At 37.9% G+C, this 10,831-nt stretch overlaps 1 protein-coding gene across 2 annotated transcripts in view; it reads left to right on the top strand.

Annotated features, from left to right (window-relative positions):
- Positions 1–10,831, top strand: part of COG5 (component of oligomeric golgi complex 5) — a 237,610-nt gene that overhangs the window by 66,244 nt on the left and 160,535 nt on the right. The gene's annotated exons all lie outside the window — the stretch shown is intronic.

The raw sequence follows: 10,831 nt of genomic DNA, 5'->3' as shown, positions 1-10,831 counted from the left end.
CCCCTGGGAGTATGGACCCAAGGTCATTATGGGATGCAGAATGTGGAAGGTCTGGCTTCTGTTAATTGCTTCCCCACTGAACATGGGCATTGACAGGTCGATCCATACTCCCAGTCTGCCTCTCTCTTTCCCTAGTGGGGAAGGGCTCTGGGGATTCAGAGCTTCAGGACACATTGGTGGGGTCACCTGTCCAGGGAGGTCTGTTTGGTATGCTGGCATCTGGAACTTGGTGGCTGAACAGAGAGTTAACATACAAGCCAAACAAATTGTTGACCAATCATGGACCTAAAGGCTGGAGTAGTGCAGGTGAAGAGTTGCAGGGGTTGGGGAAGTCTCTGTTTTGTAGGAAGCTTGTAGGCATATTTTAGTTAAATTTCAAAGGGCCTGTGGCTAGTGTTTTTTGTTTGTTTGTTTTTTTGCCTGCGCCTGAAAAATGATATACAGGTGGATCCTAATTATTGTCTGGGGAGATGATGCCATGGCTGGCAGAAGGACCAAAAAGCTGCATCAGGGAAGAGAGTAGCTCCCAAATATGGGAAGGGTGTATAAATATTGTTGATTGTAAATCCCATCCATTTGATGTGATCTTCATATTCAGCTTAGGAGCCTATGTGATCTCTGCATCCCCATAGATCTGAGCTCACACTCTGTGGTCATAAGTAGGAACGTTCCAAGCTTCCCCAATATCAGGTCCCATCTTCCTCAGGTGTAGCATAGAGTATAGTGTCCATCTTCCCTTCGGAGGATGGAACATTCTCTACCATTATTGATCCAAGTTGAGGGCAAGGTCCTATGGGGGCCCACTAAGGGGTCTATTGTCTTGTTCCTGATAGAGATGACTGGTAACAATGGAGAGAGGGGTTTATTTGAGGTCTAGGCCCTTTATGTCTTTTTGGGAATCTCAGGACTCCCCAGTCAAATGACAATTTTTAATTTTAACTGGGCCTCTTTTCTTAGTGGATTTTTTTTTTTTTGCCTCCGGGGTTATTGCCGGGGCTCGGTGCCTGCACTATGAATCCACTGCTCCTGGAGGCTATTTTTTCCCATTTTGTTGCCCTTGTTGTGTTTGTTGTAGTTGTTATTGTTGTCATAGCTGTTGCTGTTGGATAGGACAGAGAGAAATGGAGAGAAGAAGAGAGAAAGATAGACACCTGCAGACCTGCTTTACCTCTTGCGAAGCGACCTCCTTTGCAGGTGGGGAGTGGCGGGGTGGGGGGTGTTTCTTAAACCCGTATCCTTACCCTGGCCCTTGCAGGCTCTCGCTCTTTGCACCATGTGTGCTTAACCTGCAGCACTACCACCCAGCTCCCTCTTTTCTTAGTGGATTTCTATGCCATAAGTATTATATGTAGCTATATGCCAAAATTTTTGTTAAGTACATTATTAAAGGAAATTACATGTCTCTAAGTTACAAAGCAGAATTATTTTACGATAAATGTGTTATCAGAAGAATAAAAGTAGTAATATAAGGAATGAACTTAAAGTGATAATTTATAATTCTAGAGGGATAAAGAATAGGAAAGCTATTGAGAGGGGATGAGATACAGAGTTCTGGTGGTGGGAATTGTGTGGAGTTGTATCCCTTTTATCCTATGGTTTTTGTCAGTGTTTCCTTTTTATAAATAAAAAATTATTAAAAAGTGCTAATTTAAAAGTAAATACTATGAACTTTTAAAATAATTTTCCATTCTTAGTAAGGAAATTTTTTTCTTTAAGATTTGAATAAATTCACTGGATTCTCTGTCCACAAAATAAAAATTAGTTGCAAATGATTAAATTTATAACTTATATTCCATTAGGATTATAAATTTTCTTCATTTGAAATATCACATGCTAAATTTTTGTTTGTATTTGGGATAATTCTTTTGTAATTTTGAAAAGTTGTGTATGTTTTATAATCTTCCCATCATATCTTTAAGATTTACAGGGGGACTGGCTCAGTTGTGTATGGGTTTTGAATGGCATTTTATTGTAGTTGATAATAACGTGATATAAATTTTTTTTGCAATTTCTAAAATTTTCTGCTCAACTTTAAGTGATGTCAAGGCTTTGATGATGTTAACAATCATATTACTATTGTGATTTTATTTGTGCATTTTGAAAGTTGAAAAACTGTCAGGATTCTAGTCATATTGACAGACAACACGTGCACATGTCTAGTCTTCTGAGAGTTCTCCAGACTTGTCTTCACAGGGGTTAGATTGAGTTACATTCCCACCAGCAGTGCAGAAGGGTTCTTTTACCCAATATTTATTGTTACTATCCCTTCTCATGTATGACATTTTCACAAGAGTGACAATTTTGTTGTTATCTCAGTTTTGTTGTCTCTATTTGTATTTCTCTGACAGTCAGTGACTTGGGGTACTTTTTCATGTGCCTGTTTGCCTTTTGGATCTCTTATCTGGTAAATATTCTGTTTATATTGTCTCCACACTTTTGGATGGAGTCAAGTTTTTTTTGTTAGTTTTTTTTTCTTTTTTTTTATTGCTGAGTTTGAGCTTTTTATGTATTTTGGTTATTAGCCTCTTGTCTGATGTAAAGATCTTTTCCCATTGTGTAAGGTTTATTTCTATGCTTTGTTAAAATATGAGAGAATATATATATTTTTTTATTTAAGAAAGGAGACCTTAACAAAACCATAGAATAAGAGGGGCACAATTCCACACAATTCCCATAACCCAATTTCCATATCCCATCCCCTCCCCTGATAGCTTTCCCATTCTCTAGAGAATATTTTAAAGTTATATTTAGATTATTTTGAAAAATAAGTTGTCTGGGATTTTGGTAAGCAACATTTTCAAAGATCTGTACATTGCACTCCCCCTTCCCCATACTGCTATATACAAATTTGCCTGTGCTTTAGGATATACTAAGTGTGTCACAAATAAGAAAGATGTTTTTTACATAAATGCTTAACATTTCTGATTTTTAAATAAAAATAGGTTTTGTGATTACTAGGTTATCTGATTTCATAGCCTGACAACCTGAGTACAAAGATGGAATATCTAAATCATTAAATCAAAAATCAGATTGTATTTTTATATGAAAAAATTAGTATCAAATTGAATGTTAGAATTTACAAAGATTCTTGTTTCCATAGTAACAGAATTTTACACCTGTGCATTTAATACATTTCACATTAATATAGGATTCTAATTTTGAAAAATGCTACATTGAGGATTGAACCAACTTTTTGATTTAAAGTAGTTTTGTAAATCAGTAGCTAATTAATAACCTGCAAAAACAGTTTAACATTCCTATTGATAACCAAGTAGATGTGAGTCTAACCTCCATATATCTCTATTAAGATCCTTTACACATGCTTTTATATCTAGTTACAAATATTTTGACTGTCTAGGTATTTTAATTTCTTAAATTCCAAATATGGAATTCTTTGATTATTTAACTTTAGACAACTGTGACTGTGACAGAATAATTTACTGTTCACATTTCCATGTATTAAGCACATTACATCATTTTTTTTTCCCCTCCAGGGTTATTGCTGGGCTCGGTGCCTGCACCATGAATCCACCGCTCCTGGAGGCCACTTTTTCCCCCTTTTGTTGCCCTTGTTGTTGTAGCCTCGTTGTGGTTATTATTATTGCCCTTGTTGATGCTATTCGTTGTTGGATAGGACAGAGAGAAATGGAGAGAGGAGGGGAAGACAGAGTGGGGGAGAGAAAGATAGACACCTGCAGACCTGCTTCACCACCTGTGAAGCGACCCCCCCTGCAGGTGGGGAGCCAGGGGCTCGAACCGGGATCCCTACGCCGGTCCTTGCGCTTTGCGCCACATGCGCTTAACCCACTGCGCCACCGCCGGACCCCCACATTACATCATTCTTATCTGACTTGTGGCTAGTTCTGATGCTAGATTTTTTTTTTACGATTTTTAAGTCTGTAAGTTAAAAAAAAACCCTCAATTTTGTTATATTGGGATTCAACTGAAAGTGCTTTCAAATCATTTGCAAGATAAATGTTCAAAAGTAGTTTCTAATTGCTGGAAAAAAAATCACTGTTTAAATTGCATTGCTCAAAGGGTGTTTTGTCAGTGATACTCAATATAGTAATTCTCAAATAACTGTGATAATGGAAACTAGGGAAGAAGGGGTTATTTTGGTTTAATGCCAATTCAGAAATTTCATTTGGCTTCTCAACTTTAAATTTCCTTCACGACAAATGTTTTACCCATAAAGATAGAAATGGGCCATCTGCTGAAACTTTCATCATACATGAGGAGTAGCTAAGGTGTTAGAGTCAGCAACATTGGTGATTTATTATATGTAACCGAATAACTAAAAGCTGATTATAATTGGACAAAGTACATACATCAAAATTATATACTCATACCAGGAAAATTCCAAAGACATTCTTTCTTATTCTTCCTCATCTCACCTAAATTATGAATTTAAAATATTTTATTTTTACTTTTCATAGTATGTGTTTGCAGTTTATTTATAATATCATATGGCATTTATATTTTTCATCTAAACATTAATATTTGGACACTGTGACTGTTTCTGATCTCTCATATCATACTGTTGATGTGTCATCTCCAGGGCCTCATTCATAATTTTACTACACCATCCACAGTTCTCTAGTCTGCTGTTTTGGCTGGCCTTATATCTCAAATATTATATCATTTGTTGATTTTTTTTTCTTATATCTTTAAGGAGTTGCACACAGTTATGTCTCTACTCTCCCCCACTGGTTTACATTTTTTATTGCTTAATTTTCTTTTCATAATTTTCTTAACTGTGGGTTATTATGCAAAATCAAATTCATTATGATGTCATGAAACCAAGTCAATTGATGAACTAGATTATATACTTAACAGAGATATGATGATCTACTGTTTTTTGTCATGTTTTGAATCCTGCTTTTGGCAAGAGACATAGCTGAAAAGCTATGAACAAATGTTCTATTTTGAAACTAGTTAGATACCAATCCTTTTGTAAGAAAATTGTTCTTTATGTGTAGAGACTGAGAATGGTAGAGTTCATCTGTACTCTGTTCTACTCTGCACAGAGTAATTTTACTGTGGGCATTTCAGGAGTGCTAAAAATGATTTGCATAGGTAACTTTTTTGCTTGTAAAATATAGAAATATTTCTTCAATTATATTACCTACATTTAAAAATATAATCTGCAGCATGTTTTGGTGGGACTTTCATCGAAACTTTAGATAATTTATAGACTAGTTTGGGGAGAATTGACATCTTAATAATATTCTACTAATGAACATGCTACCCTCTGTTGTTTGTAAGTCTAATTTGCTTTGTCCATATTTATGGTATTTAACCTATAGAACTTGCATATTTTTGTTATTTTTCTTTTACATAATTTGATTCCATTTCTTTAGTGGAATTAAAATAGTACCTAATTTCTTTAAGGCAAAGTTCCAACGGTTTATTTTTAGTGTATAAAATACAGTTTTGAGGGCCCAGGTAGTGACACACCCTGTTGAACACACATGTGATAATGTGCAAGGACCTGAGTTCAAGTCTTCACCCCACTCCTGTATGGAAGAAGCTTCCCAATTAGTGAAGCAGTGCTACTGGTGATTCTCTGTGTCAAGTTGATATCCAGCAACACAAGGTGAAGCATGAACCCCAAGGTTAAGTGTTTGACGGAGACCCTGAAGGTGTCTCCGTCAAACTGTTGGGATCAGGGTGGAGACAAGGAGTGCCTGGAAACACAGACATGTTGCTGTACCACATCTACACACATGTTCCCCATGCCAGGGGAAATTGCCTGGGAAGTAGGTACAGTTGTGTCACAAGTAAGGTACTTTGCATGCAGTGGGAGGAGTTTTGGTAAAGTAACCACACCTGGCAATTTCAGAGGGAATTCAATTCCAATGGGAAGCTGACATGGTGTGACACTGCATTTAAAAGGAGAGGGCATTCATGCAGAGAAGCCTTGAATCTCTATCTTAAGGCCCTCTTAGGTCTTTCTCCCCAGAGCTTTTTCCTAGTTTGACTTCACTTCTGCCTGATTTCTACTTTACAACTGCAGTAAAACAAGTTTGGAACTTATATACTATTCACCAAGTCTATCTTATAATTCCTTTAAAAAGTCTTGTGATGAACCCCAACAGAAGTGAACTGGTAGACTGTACCAGTCAGCTGCTCCCCCTCAACAGAAAATGTACCCCTAAAGGAAAAGGACGAATGGTGGAGCAGTCCCTTAAGAGCTAGTACCTTTTATAGCAAGTTTTACACTCCATCAACAATTCCAGGTTATAAAGGAATTGATTCAGCAGGAAGCAAGACAAACAGTGCAGATGTGAGTTAATAGCTTTAGGATTTTGGGGTGTGGTAATTAAGTCTTAAGACATTCTGAATCTCATTTCAGTATCTTTGTAGCTAATATGCCTCAATGAGCTGTTCTTTTTCCTTCACATTTCAGGAATTAAGGATTAGCCCAGGAGCTGTGGCTTTCTGAGAGCTGTTGCTTTTTAGCTGCATCCATGTTTGAGGAACAAAGTAGATAGCTTAATGGGCCCAAAGCCCATCAGGTACTGAGGTAGGCATTAAGTATACAGTAATCTGAAATTATAAAATATCTAGTTGGAATATCCTGCTACAACTCTCTCTCCTTTATCTCCAACTACCCCCCTCTCTATTAAATGGTTTTTAAATCAGTTTTTATCAGTCGTATATCTTGCAACCTTACTAAGCTTATGCATTAGTCTTGGGGTGTGTGTGTGTGTGTGTGTGTGTGTGTGTGTGTGTGTGTATGTGTGTGTGTTCGTGTTCTATGCTGTTTTTGATCTACATCAAAAGTCATCTGGAAATAGTTTACTTCTTGAATCATGCATGGTTTTTCTGTATTTTCTTGCTTTGTTGTGTTGTCTAGGACATCTGGCATTACATTTGATGAGAGCAGGCCTACAGATGTAATCTATCACTGGCCCTTAGCTTCCTTGAGTGTTATAGAGCATGCTAGGCTTTCCTGGGTATGCAAAAATGTGTAAAGACAGAAATTGCTCTTTACTTAGCCCATGTCTTAGGGATCTGTTTGTGACTAACAGCTTTGAGGGCTGAAATCCAAACAAAGAGCAGATTTGGTTCTGCCTTTTGTAAAAATGGCAAGTTTTCTAAGCTCAGTGTGACTCTTCATATGTGACACTGACCCACTGTTCATAGTATTGATCGAGGCACCTCTGCCAGGGGGACTTGGATGGAACGTGAATTGCTACTGACATGATCCGCATATTGCTTGCTGTGCCCTGGGTAATAACCCGCTTTGCTTCTTAATCAGGCGTTTTATTTCTTCTGCTAGCATCCATGACAGAAACAAGCTAGCTTTATAACTTGGAAGTATGGTATAATGCTACACTCTTCATGGTTTTGGACAAATTTGGCAACAAGGACACAACATTGACAGAGACATAGTTTCCAGCAAGAGAAAAGACAGAAGTCCTTGTGAACCATTTTAAGTAACATGGGATCCAGCAGCATATGTTCCTGTTTTAGTGGTGGACTAGTAGGTTTCCTGTAGACTTAACCTATTAATAATAGTATATATGTGTGTGTGTGTGTGTGTGTGTGTGTGTGTGTATTGCTGCTAGGGTTATCACTGTGGCTAGGTGCCTGCACCTGCAAATCTACCACTCCTGATGGCCTCCCCTTTCTATTTTAGTTGATAGGACAGAGAGAAATGGGGGGGTGGGGATAGATGCTGGCAGACCTGGTTCTCTAGTCCTGAAACATCCCCCCTCCAGGTGGGGAGGGGGACTTGAACATGGTAATATGTACATTCAGCCCTGTATACCACTGCCTGGCCCCTCTTTAATGGCTTTTTAGAGATTGTATAATGAAGGTAGAATTAAATAAACTTGCCCAAATAATGGTTTGTTTTTTCTCTTAACTTGAAAAAATGTTAATATAATGAAGCATTGTATTTTTTATTTAAAAAAAAATTCCAGGTCACAGTTGCAAGGTAGTAGTCTGATTGTAGCTGTGGAATCAAAGGCACCCCAGAGCTAAAAGTTTTAAGCAATGAGGGTCCAAAATTCTGGTAGACTGAAAGCATGATATGTTCATTTATTGAGTCTAAGGGTGCAGCTACTTGAAATTTAATGTATTGTGTTGTCAAAAAGTTGTGACATTTTTCTATGCAAAAAATGTGTCATGATTTTTCTGGCAGCCCAATAATATGGTCTTCCTTATTAATACAGAACAACATTCATCTCTGTGTCCTGGTTCTTCTCTATCCCTCTGCTTTAACCTCCTCTGCTTAAGATAAAAGCCATCTATGGTAAGGAAGCTTCATAGAGAGGGAGGAATTCAAAATTTTGTAATATTGTTTGATAGAGCTACTTAAATCACCATCTTGAAGGGAAAGAACATGATAGGTGAAAAGGGAGGCTGAAAGCACTGGTTGTAGATGTGTGAACAAGGACAACTTAAGGCCTCCCTAGGCCCAGGCTCTTTCAGGAGCTCAGAAGTATATCAGGAAAACAGTAGGAACCCTGGGGGTAGCTGGGTAGCAAAAAATAAAGCTTCCCACCTCCTCTGTGGGCAAGCCTCCTCCACTGGTGTTCTGCCCAAGTTCTTGGTTAGAAAATAATGGAATCTTTCTGCAGCTATAGTTGTTGTCCCTTTTTGTGTGGGTTAAATTCATTGGTCTGTGTTCTTGTCATGGGGGAAGGAAGCACTCAAATCCAAGAAAAGTTGAAGTGTGGGTGGAGCCTCTGGGCTTTTTCAATGTTCTGTTATTCTGATTTCCTCTGTTAAATGTATAATTGGTATTAATGGTTTTTAAGTACTTAGACTAAATGCTTGTAAGTTCACTGGAGATTTGTCTATTCATGGACTGTTGCATATTCCTTTTCCTGTTATCTAGTACAAACAATGTATCATCATAGGACGAAAGAAAAGAAAATCACATGTTTAATGGAAGACTTTGTGATTGCTAGAATATTCAGGCCATTTCCTAGTACAGCAGTGCCACCTGTCTGACCTAACTATCAAATGCACCTACTTTGTAAAGACCTATTGCTAAGGTCTTAAAAGAACAAAACATGGTGTAAGGATCCCGGTTTGAGCCCCCAACTCCCCACCTGAAGGGGTGGGGGTTCACTTCACAAGTGGTGAAGCAGGTCTGCAGGTGTCTGTCTTTCCCCCTGTCTGTCTTCCTTTCCTCTCTCAATTTTTCTCTGTCCTGTCCAACAATAAGAACAGCAACAATAACAACAAACAACAATAACAACAAAGACAACAGAATGGAAAAGATGGCCTCCAGGAGCAGTGGATTCATAGCGCATGCATCCAGCCTCAGCAATAACCCTGGAGGCAAAAAAACATGATTTATATATGCCTTGTCTCTGTCCCAGTGTCATCATCTTCAAGTAGGTTAATTTGGACTTGACAAATAAAGAGAGGACCAAAATAAACTTAATTCAATAAAGATAGTTTTTTTTCAAGAGTACAGCCATCCTGGCCTTAGAGTCATCTTGATTTTCCATGAAGGACAGTTGTGAGTGATGATGGGCAACTCTGCCCCTTGAAGTAAAGTCACTGGCTCACAGAGTCCCTTAATTCCCAGAAGTTTCTGTGGACCTAGGTCACTGATGTTTTAGCCAAGATAAAGGTTGATAATAGCCACTGTGCTGCTCAACCTCAGTGCTAACAATAGAAAACTTGATGAGAGTGGACATTATTGCTCCGTTTCATTCTCAGTTCTGACCAATACTCCTATTTATTAACTTGCTTAAATTTTTACTTACTCTCGGCATTGTTGCCAATAGCCTAGTCTTTCTTTGCATGCACCATTTAGAAAATCAACAGATTAAAATATTTATTTGTTTGGGACTGTAAATTATGGAAACAAGTTAGAGTTGTTTAGTTTAAGTCACTTAAACTTGCACTTTCAAATTGTTGCTCTTTCTTACTGGATCATTATTATACTGGATATGGCCAACATACCCATCATAATAGGTTGGGTGGACATTTTGGGTCATGGATTTTGAGAAAGGGAACTTCTCATTACACCTGCTACAATTCCACTTGCTTTTCTTCCCCCAAGTATGGGAATTTGTTTCCCTCCCCTAGTCCTAGTGGGATTTTAGTAATGTTTAGAGAGTAGTAGGGTTTATTTACTTTCTTAATTGGTTTTATTATTATTATTTTTTTTATCAAAGCACTGCTCAGCTTTGGTTTATGGTGTTGCTGGGGATTGAACCTAGGCCCTCATAGCCTTAGGCATGACAATCTTTTTGCATAACCTTTAGGCTATTCCTCCAGCCCTTCAGTCATTTTAAGTTATAGAAGTAGGAGAAAAAAATACATACTGGAATTCATGCTTTTCTCTCAGTGGCTCTTATTCTCTCTCAAGTTCAACCATATCTGGAAATGATTCTCATTACTTTTTAAAAAAAATTTTTTTATTATTTTGGATAGAGACAAATAAATTGAGAGGGAAAGGAGCCATAGAAAGGCAAAGAGAAAGAGAGGCACCTGCAGTACTACTTCACCACTTGTGAAACTTCCCCCTTGTAGATGGGGACCAGGGACTTGAACCGGGGTCCTTGCACACTGTAACATGTGTACTCTACCAGATGGTGCCACTGCCTGGCCTCAGATTTCTTACTCTCTTATTTTTTACTTCTCTCTCTCTCTCTCTCTCTGTGTCTGTGGTCTGTAAATGAGCAGTTCCTTGTATTTGTGGTCTTCATGAGCCTTGCCTTTTTCTTTCTTTTTATAGCATATGTAAGTTTTTAATAACTCATTCACAATTTTAGCTGAATTATTCTGTGTCTGGTGTTGTCTTGTTTAGGTACTTAAGTGCTCATAAACCATATGTCCTTTTAGGTACCTGTTTTTC

The sequence above is a fragment of the Erinaceus europaeus genome, chromosome 8 (genome assembly GCF_950295315.1).
Source record: "Erinaceus europaeus chromosome 8, mEriEur2.1, whole genome shotgun sequence".
Classification (NCBI taxonomy): domain Eukaryota; kingdom Metazoa; phylum Chordata; class Mammalia; order Eulipotyphla; family Erinaceidae; genus Erinaceus; species Erinaceus europaeus.
The sequence above is the reverse complement of the archived record's forward strand: the minus strand, read 5'-3'. Positions and strand labels throughout refer to the sequence as shown.